The sequence below is a fragment of the Mixophyes fleayi genome, chromosome 6 (assembly GCF_038048845.1).
Source record: "Mixophyes fleayi isolate aMixFle1 chromosome 6, aMixFle1.hap1, whole genome shotgun sequence".
Taxonomy (NCBI): domain Eukaryota; kingdom Metazoa; phylum Chordata; class Amphibia; order Anura; family Limnodynastidae; genus Mixophyes; species Mixophyes fleayi.
Window position 1 is genome coordinate 216,623,802 of NC_134407.1, and position 13,912 is coordinate 216,637,713.

At 43.4% G+C, this 13,912-nt stretch overlaps 1 non-coding gene and 1 pseudogene across 1 annotated transcript; both read left to right on the forward strand.

Moving 5' to 3' along the window:
* The first annotated feature begins 5,708 nt into the window (after window positions 1-5,708).
* Window positions 5,709-5,902, forward strand: LOC142095897 (U2 spliceosomal RNA). The gene has a single exon (XR_012678028.1). It is a non-coding gene; the product is annotated as a U2 spliceosomal RNA (small nuclear RNA).
* A 6,003-nt stretch (window positions 5,903-11,905) lies between these two features.
* Window positions 11,906-12,128, forward strand: LOC142095896 (U2 spliceosomal RNA; annotated as a pseudogene).
* Window positions 12,129-13,912: the final 1,784 nt, after the last annotated feature.

A 13,912-nucleotide genomic window follows, 5' to 3' on the forward strand; every position in this document is an offset into this window, starting at 1 on the left:
ACATAATAAAGGCGTGAGGATTATGACACACCTTTTAGAACCCTGCTGTTGCAGCATGCAGCTTCCTTGTCTATTTACTTGCCGGTGGCCCGAGAAACAATTGTGATGCACCTTGAAGTGCTGTTTCTGTGACATGCTGTGAATATTCCGAAAGAAGCTGGGCAGACAGTGTGTTTAATTGCCTGGGGAGACGAGGACGGAACGGCAGGCTGACTAATCAGCGGGCGTCGCTGCACTTATGGTCAAGGGGAGGAATTTATGCAAATTCTGCAGGCATCTCGTTTGAAAAGTCCTCGGCTGATGTGCGTGCCTTTGCAGACAGAGAGGTGTAAGGAGGGTCCCAGTGAAGGTGTCATGCTTTTCAGGCTAGTCGGGCCTAGAATGTGCAGCAATGGAGTGTTGTGCGCCGCCGCTGAAGAGAGTATACGGCGTGTGGTGTGTCTGTCTCCTACAGTTGTCAGGCCTAGCCTGAGAAGCGGGCGCTTTCCTGGGTCCCATTTCGGGTTATCGCTTCTCGGCCTTTCGGCCAAGACCAGGTACGGGTTTATTGCCCTGCTTGGTCTGGTCGGGAGGTATTCGGGGGTCCTTCCTGCAGGGGGACCCCTAGGGTAACGAGGAGGGAGAGGAACGGTCGGTTCCTTGGTCGTTGGAGTGGTATCGGAGCCTATCGAGGCTGCCAGGATGACGGGAATTCAAAATACTGTGAGGTTCGAGGTGAAAAAAAAGTTACGTGAAGGTGTGAAGACGCTTGTGGAGAAGATTTTGATGGAGTTAGCCGGGGTCTCGAGGTATGAAATCTACTGTATCCAGAAACATCCGTCAAAAGGTTGGTTTGATGTTTCCTTTACTGAGCCTGAGATTTGTAAGAAGGTTCTAGCCCGTATAGAAGAAGCTGAGGGGAACCCCGTCTTGCAGGGAATTCGTATAGTTCCTGAGGAAGGTGAGGAAACAATGTTATTTTTCCATGCTTTCAATCCTTTTATGGAAATGCAGCTTATTCGGGCATATTTACGAAGATATTGCCAATCTATTCGTTTAGGCATACAGATGATTAATTGTGTCGGGATTTTTAATGGTACCTGGAAGTTTATGGTCAGATTAAAGCCAGACCAGAGTGGGTATCAAGGTCGGATGCATCCTCCCGCAATGTTTTCTCTTGGGGGGCTCAGAGGATATATATATTATAGAAATCAGCCTCCTTTTTGTAAAGACTGCTTTTTACATGGGCATTTGAAGGACGAATGTCCTAATCCCAGAAGATGTAGAAAGTGTGGAAGTCTTGGGCATGAAGCTAGTTCCTGTAAAGAACCCAGGAAGTGTGATTTGTGTGGGCGGCCTGGACATGTCTTAAAATATTGCTCTCAGGTATACACGGAGGATGCCAAGTATAATAAATCACATAGGGAGTATGCCAGAAAGAATGCGTATAATTGCGAGGAAAGTGAGAGAAAGAGGCAAGAAGAAGAGGCTGAGAATATGCGGAGAGACGATGCTGACAGTATGAGCCCATCTGTTTGTATACCCGAAGAAACGGTTGTAACTGAAGCAGCGTGTGATTTGCGCGCCAAAACGGAAGACGGAGAAAGGAGGAGCTCCGTTGGTAGCTCCATTGAAACGGAATCGGTTGATGAAATCCTTTCTGCTGGTGTGATTCCAGGAGGTCAGCCTGAATATAGTCCGATATCATTGAAAGTAACAGTCCAATCAGTACAGAGTCTGATGTCCTTGATACGGGAGAGCCCGAAATAACGAGTGATGAAGATCTCTCTTGTAAACGGACCCCGGCCCAACTGCATGTTCCCCGTGATACTTATGCTAGAAGAGTGGCAAAAAAACCAAGGAAAAAGTCCCCGGATCCGATGAGTGATCCAGGTTTCATGCATGACAGACGCTCACAGTTGATTAATATGCCCCCTCTGGGGATGCCTGGCCCGTTTCTTAGCGGGTCCTACACATCGTATACACCCGCTTCGGATGGAGATATGGGAGGAGAAGGAGAGACTGAGAATTTGCAGGACATGGCTGATGTGGATAAAGGAGAGGGGTGAAGGGGGTGTGGTGTTAACTTGATGTTTTTTACCCCGATAGTAGAAGGAAAATATCTCCTTTTAAAATATTTTGCTGTCGGGAGGTAAAGTGACAATTGTTTCTCTTAATGTAAGAGGATGCCGGTCTAAAGGAAGAAGGACTGCAATTTTGGATTTTGTTTGTGGATTAGGAGGGAATATTATTTGTTTGCAGGAATGTGCTATAGATGTAGCACCAAAACCTGAGGAGTGGGTTCATGGGCAATCAATATGGAGTGGGTCTAGGAATAATAAGAATGATGGTGTGGGGATCTTGCTGCAGGGTAGGGGGTTTAGTTTTGAGGGGTACACCATTATTGAGGTGGGGAGATGTATGATGGCTATTGTAAATTGTGGCGGGTGGAGGGTTAGTTTTCAATGTGTATGCACCGGTAAATAAGGTAGAGCGAAAGGAATTATTTGAGAGAATGGAATTTTTTGTGCCTGGTAGGATACCGGCTTTGATTGTAGGAGATATGAATGTTATGATTGATAAAGGGGTTAAAAGGGGGCGGAAGGAGGTAAAGATTGATGTCACGGGAAATATGTTGAAAAGAATGATTGTAGATTTTGCACTGGTTGATGTGGCGAGTAAATGTTGTGTAGGTGGACCACTGGCCACCTAAAGGGCTGATAGGGGTGTGATTGAGTCACGGTTGGATTATGTATTGGCTGCAAAAGAGATCATGGGTGTAAGTTTTGAGCAGATGAAGGTGGGTTTTTCGGACCATGATTGTTTGAAATGTAAGGTTGTGTGTAAGGGTGGAGGGAGTTTTGGAAGAGGCGTATGGAAGTTAAATGTAAAATTATTGGAGAATGAGAATGTTAGAAGCCGGTTCCTTGAATGTTATGGGATATGGAAGAAGAAGAGAAAGGATTTTGAGAATGTTTTAGTATGGTGGGACTGGGTGAAAGAGAGGATTGGTGTGTTTTTTAGGAGAAGTGGGCGTGAGGAGGCTGGACGGATGAGGGAAAGGTATGAAAGTATGAATAAGAGATTAGAGTATTTGTTTTGGATGAGGGAATGCGGGTATGATGTTACGGAGGAGATTGTGGAGATGAGAGAGTTGTTTCGAAAAGATTTGGAGGAGAGGGGGAGGAAGATTATGTTTAGAGCGAAAGTTGAGAAGATGGAGTTGGATGAAAAATGTAATCGTTTTTTTTCCAAGAAGGTGTGTGATGCTAGGAAGGATATGGAAATGATTGTGAGAGAAGATGGTAGTGAGGCTCGGGGGAGTGATGTTTTGAAAGAGGTTGGAAGGTATTATAGCGTGTTGTATGGGAGGAGGGAGTGTGATGTAAGTATGGAGAGTGAAGTTTTGGGGGCTATTGTGGATAAGATAAATGAGAGTGATTGTAGTTCATTGGTTGGGAATGTGACTGAGGATGAAATTAGGGGGGCAATGAATGGTATGATGAGGAATAAAACGCCTGGGAAAGACGGACTGCCTGTTGAGTTTTATAGTATGTGGTGGGATATTGTTGGTATGGATATGGTGGAGATTATAAAGTATATGTTCATGAATGGGGTGGTGAGTGATTCTATGAAAGAAGGTGTGGTTGTGTTGATATTTAAGAAAGGTGAAAAAAAGGAGTTGGGAAATTGGAGACCGATTACGTTGTTGAATGTTGATTATAAGTTGTTTGCGAAAGTGGTAGCTAATAGAATGAGAGGTGTGATTGAACAAGTGATTGGGGAAGATCAAGTGTGTGCGGTGCCTGAAAGGAGGATAAGTGATAGTCTGATGTTGTTAAGGGATATGATTGGTGATGGAATGAGGAGAGGAAGTAGGGTGTATCTGATGGCTTTAGATTTTGAAAAGGCGTTTGATAGAGTGTCTCATGTTTTCATGTTGAATGTTTTGTTAAGAATGGGGTTTCCGGTGGAATTGGTAAGGCAAGTTAGAGGAATGTATGATGGGGTAACGAGCAAAATATTGGTGAATGTTTTTTTGACTGAGAGTGTGAGGATTGAGTCTGGAGTAAAACAGGGTTGTCCTTTGTCGCCGATTGTTTTTGTTTGTGTGATAGAGCCATTGTTGTGTATGTTGAGGAGGGATAAAGTAATGAGAGGTGTGATGATTCCGGGGAGTGGTGGTAGGTGTGTTAAGGTGTTAGGATATATGGATGATGTGGTGATTGTGGGGGAAAATAAAGTGGCGCTGGATAGGGCAAAATTACTAATTAGAATCTTTTGTGGAGCGTCCGCTTTTAAACTAAATTGGGGGAAATCCAAAATTAAGATGTTTGGGGAAGGGAGGGTGTACGATAGAGAAATGGAATGTGTGCAGGGTGGTGTTAAAATATTAGGAGTGGTGTTTGACTATGATTTGAAAGGGAAAGAGAGTTGGGAGGAGGTGAGAAAGAAGATTGAGAAAAAGTTGAGTTTTTGGTGTTTGAGAAAGTTGACTATGATTGGAAGAGTGCTAATAGTGAAAGCTATTGTGTTGCCTATGTTGCTGTATATTGCAAATGTGTTTCCACCTGGTGTTTTTGTATTGAAAAGGATCAATAGAATGTTGTTTTTGTTTTTTTGGGGATGTAGGATGGAGCGATTGAAGAGAGAATTTGTGATGAAAGGAAGACTGAAAGGTGGAATGGAGTTTCCGAATGTTGAAGTGTATTTGGGTGTGAATTATGTGGTACAGGTGTTGAGGTTATGTGAGAGAGAAAGCAAGGCGGCATGTATGATGAAATACATGGCTGGGTGGATGTTGTGTAGATTGAAGTGGAATGAAAGAAGTTTAAGTTGTCCGATGGCATTTGAGGTGGTTGGGTGGTGTAAGGTGATTGAAAGTTTTGTGAGAAAGTGGGACTTGGGGAGTATGAGTAAGGAAGATTTTAGAGATAAAAAGAAAATTATGAATGTTTTGCGCGGTAGAAAAATTATGTGTAGTATTGAGTGTATGAGGTCCTGGGAAGCTGAGAATATGTGGAAGAATGTGAGTATGGGTGGGATGAGCAATAGACAACGTGAGATTATGTGGTTGGTTTTGCATGGGGTTTTGCCTGTGAGGGAAGTACAAAAAAAGCGTGATTTGGTTAGATCGGATGTGTGTCCTAGAAGTGGATGTGGGGGGCGTGAAAGTATTTTGCATGTTGCATGGAATTGTAAGTATGCTCAGGGTGTATGGAAAGGGCTAGGATGTTTGTGTAAAGAATTAACTGGGGTGTATAAGATGACGTGGAAAGTGGCTTTGTTTGGTTTGGGTGGTTGTTGATGGTATGTGTTTTTGAGTCTTTGTGGGACGTAAGGAATGTGTTAGTGTTTAAAAGAGATGAAATTGCTGAAAGAGAGTGTATTAAGATGGTTATGGGTAGGTTGTATATTGTATACTTGTGGGATAGGAGAAACAAAGGGAGTGATGACGCTGAGGGTATTTGGAAGTTTCTAAAGTGGAAGTACCTTGTTAGGTATAGATAATTGGTGAGGGTGGAATGTGGGCGATGGTTTTCATGTGAAAGTGGGGAGGGTGATGAGGCCCAGTTTGTTTTGATGGTGTTTTTTTGTTTTTTTATGAGAGATGTAAAAGGCATTTAATATTTGATAAATTTAAAGTAGAATTTTTTTTTCCATAATGATGAGTTAAATAAATCACAGTGAAGTAACGGTGATGGATAACCCATATAGGGTATTTGATTTTAAATTTTAACCTGAATGGAAAAAGAAAAAAAAAAAAAAATCTGTTCTTATCAGTTTAATATCTGATACGCCCCCTATCTGGGGGCCATATATTAAATGGATTTTTAGAACAGGGAGATGGAAGAAGAGCTTGCTCTGTCCACTCCACGCATTGACCTGGTATTGCAGTACTTCCAGGACCGGTGCACTTCTCTTATCCAGTTATCAAAAAATAGAATCATGTCTCTTTTCAGAAACAAAAAAGCATAAGAACAGATTTTTGTCTCCTGTGTCTTATTTCGTGTCAGTTTATTGTGTCTTTTTGTTGTTTTGTTTCTTATCTTTTAGCAAACAAGCATTTGCAGATAAGAAGACCCTTTTCTTTGTCCAAAAGGATTACTGCATTGATTCAATTATTTCTTTAATGGAGCAACTTGTGATTTGCTAATTCAATTGGATCTCTGAATGAATGGAACTATTAATCTGACGTAGTGTGTCTCCCTCTTGTGGACCCAGTGACGGAATAAAGGCAAGTGAGGATTATGACACACCTTTTAGAACCCTGCTGTTGCAGCATGCAGCTTCCTTGTCTATTTACTTGCCGGTGGCCCGAGAAACAATTGTGATGCACCTTGAAGTGCTGTTTCTGTGACATGCTGTGAATATTCCGAAAGAAGCTGGGCAGACAGTGTGATTAATTGCCTGGGGAGACGAGGACGGAACGGCAGGCCGACTAATCAGCGGGCGTCGCTGCACTTATGGTCAAGGGGAGGGGTTTATGCAAATTCTGCAGGCATCTCGTTTGAAAAGTCCTCGGCTCATGTGCGTGCCTTTGCAGACCGAGAGGTGTAAGGAGGGTCCCAGTGAAGGTGTCAGGCTTTTCAGGCTAGTCGGGCCTAGAATGTGCAGCAATGGAGTGTTGTGGGTCGCCGCTGAAGAGAGTATACGGCGTGTGGTGTGGTTGTCTCCTACAGTTGTCAGGCCTAGCCTGAGAAGCGGGCGCTTTCCTGGGTCCGATTTCGGGTTATCGCTTTTCGGCCTTCCGGCTAAGATCAGGTGTAGGGTTTATTGCCCAGCCTGGTCTGGTCGGGAGGTTTTTCTGGAGGTCCTTCCGTGGGGCCTCCCGGCGGCGGGAAGTGATTGTTTGGAACCTCGGTACCTTGGATCGTGCGACTGGCAGTATGGCTGCATTTAAGAACACCTTTCATATTTCAGTGGAGGAAAATAGAAGAGAGATCTGCATCTTTGAATACATTGTAAAAGAAGTTCTGGAAAGTTTCTGCGGAGTTCAATTGATTTTTGAACTTAGATGTTTGCAAGATTTTCCAAGGCAAGGCCTCTATGACATCACCTTCTTTACCTGGAGTAATTGTATTAGAACCTTCGAATTCCTGAGAAGACACAAGGACAGTCCAATATTGGAAGGGATTGTAGTGACCAGTTTATTCTCAGGTCAAGAAGTGCCGATTACAGTGCATTCCTACAATCCTTATCTGGTGAAGGAACACATACAGGTCTTTTTGAGGAGGTATTGTGAGTATGTCAAACCTGGCAAACTTTTAAAAAACATATACCAGATCCCTAATGGAAAAATAAAATTCTGGGCAAAATTGAGGCCAGATAGCAATGGTATTGGGGGAACCATGCACCCCCCTGCTAACTTTACAATTGGTGGAAGCAGATGCTTCCTTTTTTTACCCAGACCAACCTCAATTTTGTAGGAAATGTTTCCAATTCGGTCACGTGATGCAGGACTGTGAACGTGAAAAGGCTTGTAGGAATTGTGGTAGGGAGGGGCATGAAGCCAACAGGTGCCCCGATGATCGGAAGTGTGACCTGTGTGGTGCAGCTGACCATACGTTTAAAAACTGTCCATCATTCACGCAGCAAAGAAGGGAGGAAGGGGAGAGGTTGCTGTCATTACGAAAGGAGAAAGATGATGTCTACCAGAAGGTTTATGGGGCGGAAGGGGCGGGAGACGTAACGCCAGCTGCGTCACCGAAGGCATGGCAAGGGGTCGGATCCCCCAGTGTCCCTGTTCAGGTTACATCAATAGCAGCTGAAACTGCTGGTGGGGGTGTGGAGGAAATATTACAAGTTATGGCCACTGAAGAGAGTACTGTGACAGGAACAGCAAATATTGAACAGTTTATATCACCTATGGAAGGTGAAGCGGTTCAGACTGTGGACACTGGATTTGATAGCGAGTGTCAGATGTCGGACACTTCGGAATTAGGCGTGCACGTCAAAACCATCCCCGTGCGTAAGGCCGTTCAGGACGTGAGGAGTAAAAAGAAGCCTCGGCTCGAGGGGAATACTTCTATATCCACGGATCCCATGCAGAGTTTGGATGCCATTGACGAGGAGCTGAGTGGAGTCGTTCATAAGCCTGGGGGGATAACTCCCATGACTCAGAGTCCTGGGAGTCCAATGGACATGTCCCCGCAAAGTGTCGAGTGCAGTCCGTTGTATGGCACGCCTTTGCAAAATATTGACAGGCTGACTGGGCAACAGGAGTTTTCTGATAACGGATGAGAGTGATGATTTTGTTTTTGGTTTAAGCGATCATGATTAATGTTGAATATTGCTGATGTTAAGCCTTTCTTTGTTGGTTTTGTTTTTATAATTTTTTCAAAAAAATAATAATGGCAGAAAATGTCAGGTTGAAAATAGCATCAGTTAATGTAAGATTAATCACTAACAGGCAGCGAAGGGCTGTTATACTGCAGGATCTAAAAGGGATTAATGCAGATGTTTATTGTCTTCAAGAGTGTGGTTTGAAAGGGGAATTGTCACAGGGTGAGTGGTTGGATGGGGTGTGTGTGTGGTCGGGTTCACGGGTGAATAAGAATGACGGGGTAGGGATTATAGTAAATAATAAGGGTGTGGTGGTAGATAGATATATTGTTATTGAGGAGGGGAGGTGTATCGTTGTTTTCCTTTGTTATAGGGGGTGGAAAGTGCGAGTGATGTGTGTGTATGCGAGTGCGTGTAAGGTTGAGCGAAAGGAACTTTTTGAAAAGATAAAGTTGTATCTTCCTGGGAGAGTGCCCATTATTTTAGTTGGGGATATGAATTGTATTGTTGAGAAAGAGGGGAGAGTGGGTGGGCATGGGTGGGCAAGCCGGAGGGGTAGATGTCACAGGGAACCTGTTGAAACAAATGATATTGGATTTTTCTTTGACAGATATGGCTGAGGTGTGTTTGGGGAGGCCGCCACCGCCAACATACCATGCGGATAGAGGGGGCGTGAGTTCACGTTTAGATTATGTGTTTGTGTCGAAAGGGATTGAATGTGAGAAGATGAAACAGGTGAGAATGTATTTTACTGATCACGAGTGTTTGATATGTAATGTGAGTGGGAAGACTGCAAATATGTATGGAAGAGGCGTATGGAAACGGAATGTGAGGCTGTTGGATGATTTGGAAATCAGGAAGGAGTTTGAAAGGAAGTATGCGTGGTGGAAACAGCGCAAGGGTGAGTTTGGAAATGTGCTTGACTGGTGGGATTGGGTGAAAGGAAGAATGAAAGTGTTTTTTAAGAATTGTGGTTATAAGAAAGCGGAAGAGAAAAGAGAGGAGTATGAATGTTTGAACAAAAGATTGGATACTTTACATAGATTGCGAGAGATGGGTGTAGATGTGCAAGAGCAGATTAAGAAGGAAAGGTGTGTAATAAATGAAATTTTGAGTGAAAGGGGAAGAGAGATTGTATTTCGTGCGAAAGTGGAATGTATGGAAAAAGATGAGAAATGTACCAGGTTTTTTTTCAAGAAAATGTGTAATGTGAGTAAGGATATGGATGGAGTGTATAATAGTATGGGTGATGTGGTGATAGGGGATAGAATGGTAAATGAAGTGGAGCGCTTTTATTCTGATTTATATGAAAGGAGGGTGTGTGACCAGGGTATGGCTGATGAGGTTCTGAATGGGTTGTCTGAGAAGATTTGTGAAATAGATAAGGAGGATCTAGCAGATGAAATTCTGGTGGGTGAGGTGAAAGTGGCTGTGAATGAGGCGCGTGAGAATAAAACACCAGGTGTGGACGGGTTGCCTGTGGAAGTGTATAAGACCTTTTGGGAATGTATGGGTGCGGATTTGACGGAAGTATGTAAGTTTATGTGGACGACTGGCAGAATAAGTGAGACAATGTGTGAAGGTTTGGTTGTTTTGATTTTTAAAAAAGGTGATAGGAGGACGTTGGGTAACTGGAGGCCTATCACGTTATTGAATGCTGATTATAAGTTGTATGCAAAGGTGTTGGCTGGCAGGATGAGGAGAGTGATTGGTACGATTGTAGGTGAAGATCAGACGTGTGCGGTTCCTGGAAGACGTATGAGTGATAATTTAATGTTAGTAAGAGATTTGATTGGTGACTGCATGGTAAGGAAACAGAATTGTGTGCTTGTAAGCCTGGATTTTGAAAAGGCGTTTGACAGGGTGTTGCATGAGTTTATGTTTCGAGTGCTGTTGAGAATGGGATTCCCAAGTGTGTTTGTGGCAAATGTAAGAAGTCTGTATGATAAAGCTTTATGTAGAGTGTTGGTGAATGGGTGGGTGAGTCAGAAAATTTTGGTCAAGTCTGGTGTGCGACAGGGTTGTCCTATGTCTCCTATGTTGTTTGTCTGTGTGATTGAGCCTTTGTTGCAGATGATCAGGAATGATAAGGTTATGAGAGGACTGTTAGTGCCAGGGAGTGGTGGTAAATGTGTAAAAGTGTTGGGATACATGGATGATGTGATTGGTGTGTCAGAGTCAAGCGGCACTGAATAGAGCCAGACTACATATTAGTTTTTTCTGCAGTGCGTCGGCTTTTAAAATAGATTGGGGTAAAAGTAAATTTAGAGTGTTTGGTGATGTGGATGTGAGGTTGGATGAAGCTGAACGTGTGGAGGGTGGGATTAAAGTGTTAGGTTTGGAATTTGATGAGCAACTGAAAGGGCGTGCAAGTTGGGAATAATGTGCTTGTAAGGTTAAGAGGAAGCTTGATTTTTGGATGTTGCGTGATTTGACTATGACTGGGAAGGTTCTGATTGTGAAAAGTGTGATTCTGCCGTTATTGGTATATGTTGCGTGTGTGTTCCCCCCCCCAGTATGGGTGTCTAAGAAAGATTGTAAGGATGATGTTTTTATTTTTATGGGGGTGGAATGGAGATGGAAAGATTGAAGCGTGAGAATGTAGTGAAAGTGAGAACAAAAGGTGGTGTGAATTTTCTGGATGTTGAGAGATTTTTGGGTGTAAACTATATAGCGAATGTTGTGAGAATGGTAGATAGTAAGACTAAAACTGGGTGTATGACTAGATATATGGCTGGATGGATGCTTTGTGGATTGAAATGGATGAAAAGATCTTTGAATGTGCCGATGGCCTTCAGATGCCCGGTATGGTATGAATATGTCGAGAAGTTTGTTAGGAAGAATGATTTGTTGGGTGTGAGTATGAAAGATTTTTGTGTTAAAAGGAAGGTTATGCGGATGTTTCGTGAGCGTGAGAGTATGTGCAATATAGAATATTTGCGATCTAAAGAAGCGGCTGAGGTATGGAAGAAGATTGAGATGTGTGGTATAACAAATAGACAAAAGGATGTGGTTTGGATGGGTTTGCAAGGTGTGTTGCCTGTACGTGTGGTGCAAAAGAAACGAGATTTGGTTCGGACGGAAGATTGTCCTAGTGAAAGGTGTGGTGTGAGAGAGACTGTTACATGTTTTTTGGGGTTGCGGATTTGCACTGAAAGTATGGAATGGTTTGAGTGGGTTATGTAAGGAATTAGGTGGTGTGAATGTGATTTCATGGAAGATGGCTATGTTTGGCATATGGTAAAGTGAAAGAGAGATTGATGTGGCTGTTGATGGCGTGTGTGATGGAGGCATTATGGGATGCAAGGAATATGTGTGAATACAAAAGGGAAGAATGGGAGGTGAATGACGTTATGAGGATGGTATTAGGGAAGTTTTATATGTGTTATCAGTTTTACAAAAGGAAAGGCGGTGGTGGGTTCGATGCGGAAGGTGTGTGGAAGGTGAAAAAATGGTTGGATGTGGTGAAATTTAGATAGGGTGTTGGGTAAAAAATAGTGGGTGTTTTTTGGCTATGGGATTTTGTGGGTGTGTTTATATGATGTATTTTTGATGTACTGTAATAAGAGATATAAAAAAGCATAGTCTAAGCCATGATGATGATGATGAACTTTGCATGGGCTGACGCAACGGTATTAAAATATCTGTTCTTTGTGCAGATGGCAAAGAGTTTAAAACTGAATGGTATTGGAAAAAAATAAAAAAAAAAATCTGTTCTTATCAGTTTAATATCTGATACGCCCCCTATCTGGGGGCCATATATTAAATGGATTTTTAGAACAGGGAGATGGAAGAAGAGCTTGCTCTGTCCACTCCACGCATTGACCTGGTATTGCAGTACTTCCAGGACCGGTGCACTTCTCTTATCCAGTTATCAAAAAATAGAATCATGTCTCTTTTCAGATGCAAAAAGGATAAGAACTGATTTGTGTCTCCTGTGTCTTATTTTGTGTCAAGTTATTGTGTCATTTTTTTTGTTTTGCGTCTTATCTCTTTGCAAACAGGCATTTACTGATAAGAAGACCCTTTTCTTTGTCCGAAAGGATTACTGCATTGATCCAATTATTTATTTCCTGGACCAACCTATTATTTGCTAATTCCATTAGATTTTCGAATGAATGAAACTATTAATCTCACGTAGTGCGTCTCCCTCTTGTGGACCCAGTGACGGAATAAAGGCAAGTGAGGATTATGACACACCTTTTAGAACCCTGCTGTTGCAGCATGCAGCTTCCTTGTCTATTTACTTGCCGGTGGCCCGAGAAACAATAAAAGATGCACCTTGAAGTGCTGTTTCTGTGACATGCTGGGAATATTCCGAAAGAAGCTGGGCAGACAGTGTGATTAATTGCCTGGAGTGACGAGGACGGAACGGCAGGCCGACTAATCAGCGGGCGTCGCTGCACTTATGGTCAAGGGGAGGAGTTTATGCAAATTCTGCAGGCATCTCGTTTTAAAAGTCCTTGGCTGATGTGCGTGCCTTTGCAGACAGAGAGGTGTAAGGAGGGTCCCAGTGAAGGATTCAGGCTTTTCAGGCTAGTCGGGCCTAGAAAGTGCAGCAATGGAGTGTTGTGCCCCGCCGCTAAAGAAAGTATACGGCGTGTGGCGTGGCTGTCTCCTACAGTTGTCAGGCCTAGCCTGAGAAGCAGGCGCTTTCCTGGGTCCCATTTCGGGTTATCGCTTCTCGGCCTTTTGGCTCAGACCAAGTGGAGTTCCTGCTTCATTTGGTCAGGGCTGAGAGGTATTCGGGGGTCCTTCTTGCAGAGGGCCCCTAGGATAACGAGTTGGGACCTTTGAACGTTTCTTTTGAGGAGTTTTTGTCCTTTTTTTTCGGAGTCCGACTGGGCTGCCAGGATGTCGGGGCTAAAGGATACTATTCGGCTGCACATGGAAGGGAGATCAGGTGGAGTAAGGTGCATTGTGGAAGATATTTTGATGTGTCTGACCGGAATAAAGAGGTATGAAATTTATTGTATTCAAGAATTTCCAGCTACGGGTATGTTTGATGTCTCTTTTACGGACCGAGGGATCTATCAGGATACGTTGGCAAAATTACAGAAGGTGGGAAAGACCGAGGCAATGCGGGGGGTCAGTATTGTACCAGAGAAAACAAGTGAGACTATGTTGACTATGCGGCTTTTTAACCCTTTTGCCGATATGAAACTCATATATGCTTTCTTGAGGAGATATTGTAGCAGTGTTAAAGGTGGTGAACAACAGAGAAATTGTTGTGGTATTTTCAATGGGTATTTGCGGTTCTGGGTCAGTTTGAGGCTTGACCCAGAGGGATATGAGGGGTTTAAACATTCCCCTGCGTCTTTCTGCTTTGCGGGGGTGAGGGGCTATTTGTATTACAGGGAACAACCTTTTTCCTGTAGGAAATGTGCCAGTTATGGACATGAGAAAGCGAACTGCCCCTATGAAAAACTCTGTAGAAATTGCAAAGAGGACGGCCATGTGGCTGCAGAGTGCTCAAAGCCAAAAAAATGCGAGCTGTGTGGTGAGGTGGGCCATCTGGCCAAAATGTGCAGTATGATATGGGCCAGTGATGAGTACAAGAATAAAACACCCAGCGAGTGGGCTGCACGAAATACCAAATTATATCAACAAAAAGGGGTTCAAATATCCGACCCTGATATTTCTTTTG